This window comes from Panicum virgatum, chromosome 6N (genome assembly GCF_016808335.1).
Source record: "Panicum virgatum strain AP13 chromosome 6N, P.virgatum_v5, whole genome shotgun sequence".
NCBI lineage: Eukaryota > Viridiplantae > Streptophyta > Magnoliopsida > Poales > Poaceae > Panicum > Panicum virgatum.
In genome coordinates, this window is record NC_053150.1 from 9,395,636 (window position 1) to 9,402,136 (window position 6,501).

Genomic DNA, 6,501 nt, shown 5'->3' on the forward strand with positions numbered 1-6,501 from the left:
TAATTTCGTAAATTAACGAATATGCAACCATTATCAATTATGTGTAGTGTATAGGGTTTATATATGTATATGTTTCTGTTATTCATAATAAATCGAAAATATTTCATTTTGATCCATGCAAAAATATTCAAAAAGCTTTTCAATAGTAGCCTATATAATGATGTAATCAATTCGCATATTACTTGATTATTTGTTTGTAATTTAATGTTTCAATGCTTCTAGTAATGCAAAATTAGTGAATGTAAATAATATTTATATCATGAAAAAATATAATATTTTCTGAAGATGATATTATGTCATAATTGGACAAATAGTATCAAGAATTGAGATAAATACGATGTGGTGCATTACATTACATCACTGATTGAGACAATTCAATATATAACTTATATAAAACTACTACTCATTATCATTATCTACTGGAACATTGATAATCTTCCTTTTGACGAAAGTGCCTTGAGCGTGATCACGGTGTAAGTAAGGTGTATCCTCTTTGGATAAGAGGATGCTAGGGTCAACGTCAACTGAGAATGGAGGAAGGTCATCAATCTGGTCATAATCTTCCGAATTGTCCGAAATATCCTCAACTCCAACAACTTTTCTTTTTCCTAGAAGAACTATGTGCCGTTTCGGCTCATTTCCAGCCTTGTCTGCTTCAGGCGTCTTATCCGACCTCTTCTTCGGTTTGCTTGACATGTCCTTCACATAGAACACTTGTGTCACATCCTTGGCTAGAACGAATGGTTCATCTTTATATCCAATCTTTTTGAAGTCAACTATGGTCATCCCATACCGGTCTTTCGTTATGCCTCCTCTAGCCACCCATTCGCAACGAAACAAATGGAAAACTATGGGTCCATATTCAAGTTCCCATATCTCCACTATGACACTATAGTAGTTGTTCTTTTCTCCATTACTGTTTACTATACACATACGGACACCACTGTTTTGGTTGGTGCTTATTTTGTCTTGAGCTCTCGTATAAAAAATATACCTATTGATTTCGTACCCTTGGTATTGCTGGACAGTGATTGATGGTCCCCTAGCCAGCCATTGAAGTTCTTGATCAACTGTGTTGTTGACCAATAATTTTTGTCTGAACTAGCCATCAAAAGTTTTATATGTTGGCGTGTAATCCAAGTAACATTTTTCTGTGGATTTTCAGACTGTATAATATTCATGTACTCATCAATATATGGAGCCACCTTGGATGATTCTGAAGAACCGTGAAGTTTGCTTGGCTGAATTCACTACAAGGGATGTTCACATTACATTTCTTTCCTAGTGTGCCTTTTCCCTTTAGTCGCCCCTCATGGTGTGACACGGGGAGCCCAATCGGATTGAGATCAGAAAGATAGTAAACGCAAAACTCAATGACCTCCTCTGTTCCATAGCCCTTAGCAATGCATCCTTCTGGGCGAGAACGATTACGCACGTACTTCTTCAATACTGCCATGAACCTCTCGAAAGGGAACATATTGTGTAGAAAAACAGGACCCATGATAGTTATTTCTGTCACAATATGAACTAGAAGGTGTGTCATAATATTGAAGAAGGAGATTGAAAGACCATCTCGAAGCTGACAAGACATTCGACAATGTCTTTCTGTAGCTTTATTAGATTATTTGGATTAATTGCTTTCTGTGAAATTTCATTCATGAACGCACAAAATTTTACAACTGCCAATCTCACATTTTCCGGTAGAACACCCCTCAGTATAACCGGAAGTAATTGTGTCATCAGAACATGGCAGTCATGGGACTTCAAGTTTTGGATTTTCTTCTCTTTCACATTTATTATGCCCTGTATATTTGAGGAGTATCCAGACGGGACCTTGATACTGTTCAAGCAATCGAACATACTTTTCTTCTCCTCTTTGCTCAGATTATAGCTGGCAGGTTTTAAATAGTGGCGTCCTTTGTCTCTCTTTTCGGGTTGCAAGCCTTGTCGTCCAGCTATCATCCACATGTCGCGTCTTGCTTCCAATGTGTCTTTTGACTTAACATACACTCCCAGAAAGCCTAGTAGGTTGACGCAAAGATTCTTTGACAGATGCATCACATCAATTGCGTTACGAACCTATAAGACTTACCAATAAGGTAGGTTCCACAATATAGACTTCTTCTTCCACATTGGAACATGTCCCTGGTCATCCTTCGGAACAGGTTGACTACCGGGACCCTATCCAAATACTACCTTCATCCTTGATCATCGAGAACACACGCTTTCCATTACGGAACAGAGGCTTAGGACGAGTTTCGGGCTCTCCTTTGAAATGCTTCCCTTCGGTTCTTAGGGGGTGATCGGTAGGAAGGAATCGGCGATGGCCCATGTATACGCACTTCTTACATTGTTTCAAATAAATGCTATCGGTTTCATCATAACAGTGGGTGCAGGCCATGTATCCCATGTTCGACTGTCCCGAAAGTTTTGCAAGTGCAGGCCAATCATTGATGCATACAAAAAGCAAAGCTCGGAGGTTGAAAGACTCCTGTTTATACTCATCACACACATGTACACCTTCTTCTTTCCAGAACAGTAAGAGATCATCCATCAAGGGTTGCAGGAACACATCAATATCGTTGCCAGGTTCTTTTGGCCCTTCTATAAGCACCGGCATCATGATGAACTTACGCTTCAGGCACAACCAAGGAGGAAGGTTGAACATACATAGGGTCACGGGCCATGTACTATGAGCGCTGCCAAACTCACTGTATGGATTCATTCCATCCGCACTTAGAGCAAATCTTATATTCCTTGGGTCATTGTCAAATTGAGGATACTCTCGGTTAAGGTTTCTCCACTGGGACCCATCTGCTGGGTGTCTGATCATGTGATCTTCCTTACGGTCTTCTTTGTGCCACCGTATCAACTTAGCGTTATCCTTGTTTTTGAAAAAACGCTTCAGACGTGATATTATAGGGAAGTACCACACCAACTTTGCGGGAACTCTCTTCTTTACCGGCTGCCCATCAACATCACTTGGATCATCTCGCCTGATCTTATACCGCAATGCGCTACAAACAGGACAAGCTTCCAAGTTCTCGTATTCGCCGCGATATAGGATGCAGCCGTTAGGACATGCGTGAACCTTCTGCACGTCCAATCCAAGAGGGCAAACCATCTTTTTAGCTTCGTATGTTGTTGACGGCAGTTCATTACCCTCAAGAAGCATGTTCTTTACAATCTTTAATAGCTCACCAAATGCCTTATCGGTGACACCATTAGTTGCCTTCCATTTTAGCATCTCTAGCGTGGTACCCAACTTCTTCTGCTCCGGTTTGCAACTAGGGAACAACGGCCTTTTGTGATCCTCCAACATCTTCTCGAACTTTAATGCCTCCTTCACAGTTTCATTGTCTTTCTGTGCATCAAGCAACGCCTGACCTAGCTCGTCAGGTGGCTCCTCTTGTACAACATTTGCTTCACCCTCGCCGTGCTTAGTCCAAAGGCTATAGTTACTCATGAAACCATTCAAGTCCAGGTGATTCCATAGAGTATCCCTTTTTCGGAATTCCTTTTTATTTTCGCAAACACTGCATGGACAACACATTAAACCCTTTGGCGACCTATTTGCCATTGCCGCCTTGAGAAAAGAATCTAAACCCTGAATCCACGCCGAGGTGCTCCGGCTTCTGTGCATCCATTGCCGGTCCATCTGTAATTAATTACTGTATAAAAACAAAAATCAATTCTACATATCTCAAATTGACATAATTGTCGCTAAAAGAACGTACACAAATAAATGTCTCAACATCCAACACAAATTATCCAAAGAAACTAGAATATAAAAACTATCGGCGAAACTTATTTCTTGTGGAACTTATGTACAAATTAAAAAAATCATGCTCATTATCCCTAAAAACAGGTTACTATGAAGTAATTAAAAAAAATGTAAATGTGTCATAGGCCACCTATCTAGTAAATTTAAACCAAATAGCAAAATAAATTGGCACAATAACATATACACATGTCACCATGAAATAATTCAAAAAAATCATTCTAAATGTGTGATAGTCAAACTATATAGTAATATTTCTCTAAAAAGCAACAAATCAATTCTATCTTGCTCAAATTAATGAACAAAATAATAAATCATGCTTATTTTCCCTCATCCTTAAAATCTTTAAAATTTTGCATAATAACATATACACATGTCCCCGTGAAATAATTCAAAAAAATTACTCTAAATGTGTCATAGTCAAATTATCTAGAAAACCTTCTCTAAAAAGTAACAAATCGATTCTATTTTGCTCAAATTAATGAACAAATCGGAAAATTATGCTCATTTTTTCTCAATCTTAAAATCACTATTTTCTTTATCTAGAAAGCATGAAACAAAGAATAAACGCCGTGAAAGAAGAGTGGAAGAAGCTATTAACCTTTGGTGCACTTGGATGGGTGAAATCCTCACAAATTTGGGGGGAAATGGGCAGCACCTCCCCTCTAACACGTCATGAGAGAGAGGAGGAAGTCGGCCAAATGAATTGGTCGGGCTGGGGAAGAAGGAGTGTTTGGTATATACGGGATAAGTTAGTGCCGGCTGGTGGTTTTAGCCGGCACTAAGTGTTGACGTTTAGTGCCGGCTAGAAACACTAGCCGACACTAATTTGCCCGTGCCAAGTTAGCCCAGTCGGCACTAACATGTCTTCTAACTGTTGTGGCTGCTGTGTTGACCGTTGGGGGATGGCATGTTAGTGCCAGCTGGGATGTCTAGCCGGCACTAACGTGCTCGCCGGGTCCTGTTCAGACACGTTAGTGTCGGCTCCTTGTTGACCGGCACTAATGTGCTGGTACCAATGTGGTTTTCTCCAGTAATGCAAGCAGGAGCAGAGCAAACATGCCGAGCCGGCAGAGCGCCGGGCGTGCCTCGCCCGCGACCGCCGTGACGGCAGACGATGCCAGGATCATCCCCAGCAAGGCTGAGGTTGTTGCGTCGCGCGAGCGCACGCGCACAGGCGAACACCCCGGGGCAGATGGGCGGTGGTGCTAGGTCCTCGGCCATGCGGACGCCGCCGGCGATGATGTTGGCGCCGGCGAGAACCCCCGCGAAGCTGAGGAGCAGGCCAGATCCGCCACCGCCGCTGAAGTTGACGCCAGCGCTGACAGCGAGCAATATGGTGATCGGGCCGGTGGCCATCGCCCTGCTGCCGCGCGCCCCGAGAGCTCATCGCCGTTGTCGCGGCGCGGCTCCCGTCGCTGTGAATCAGCACCTTGCTGCTGCGGTGCTGCCCATGGTGCAGTGGCGCGAATGCAGAGGCGCGAGGAGGCCGCGTGACAAGTCGGCCCGGGCACGAGCCGCTCACGCTCACACGGCACGTCGATTTCGTCGTCCGCTTCGATCGGGCTCTACAAAAATGCAGCAGGCAACCCCGCCCCGTGCTGGCGTTGCCGGAGAGTGCCTGATGAGCTCGGCATCGCCGGCGCAGCCCGGGGGCTAGGAGGCGACGCTTTCTCGCACATAACCACCGCCGCCATGGCGCGCGATCGAGCAGCTAGATAGCACGGCGACCTCGTCGGCGGCGTGCCCCCAGCGGCGGCCTGCGACATGACCCGCCAGGCACGCTGAGGGAGTTGTTGGCTTTTGCCTTGCTTGGCGCGCCAGTACGACAGCTCGATCGGGCGCGACGGAATTCCACTCCACGGTGGCGCCGAAGCTGTCAGTTTTCCTGTGGCTTTGGGTACATGTCTGTACTGGTTCGTTCGTACAAGAACTCGCCGTTCTGTCGACAGTACTTACCACCGTTCTCCCAACGATTCAGAGTATTGTCTTAATTACATGGCCAGCCAGGGGAATGGAGCAGTCTGAAAACTACAGCAGCACAGCTTCATTTTTATTCAGAATCTCAAATACACCTTCGGAGTCTGCCATCATGGCAGACTTTCTCAAACAAGCTAGCACACGGACACGGCTGACGGCACAGACACGGCTGACGGTGCAGAGATACAGCAAGCGATACTAGTAGCCAGGGGAATGGAGCAGTCTGAAAACTACAGCAGTACAACTTCATTTTTATTCAGAATCTCAAATACACCTTCGGAGTCTGCCATCATGGCAGACTTTCTCAAACAAGCTAGCACACGGACACGGCTGACGGCACAGACACGGCTGACGGTGCAGAGATACAGCAAGCGATACTAGTACTTTGGGGCCGTTTAGTTACCAAAAATTTTCACCCAAAAATTTTCACCTCCCCTTTAAACACATGTATGAAGCACTAAATGTAATTAAATAACAAAATTAATTACACAGTTTGGATGTACACGACGAGACGAATTTTTTAAGTCTAATTAGTGCATGATTAGCCATAAGTGCTACAGTAACCCACATGTGCTAATGCTGCGGTCAAAGGCCTCAAAAGATTCGTCTCGTGGTTTCCAAGTGAGTTCTGAAATTAATTTTTTAATTAGTGTCCGAAAAACCCTCCCGACATCTGATCAAACACACGACGAGACATCCAAAATTTTTTGCCTTTGGAAATAAACAACCCCTTTGCTTCT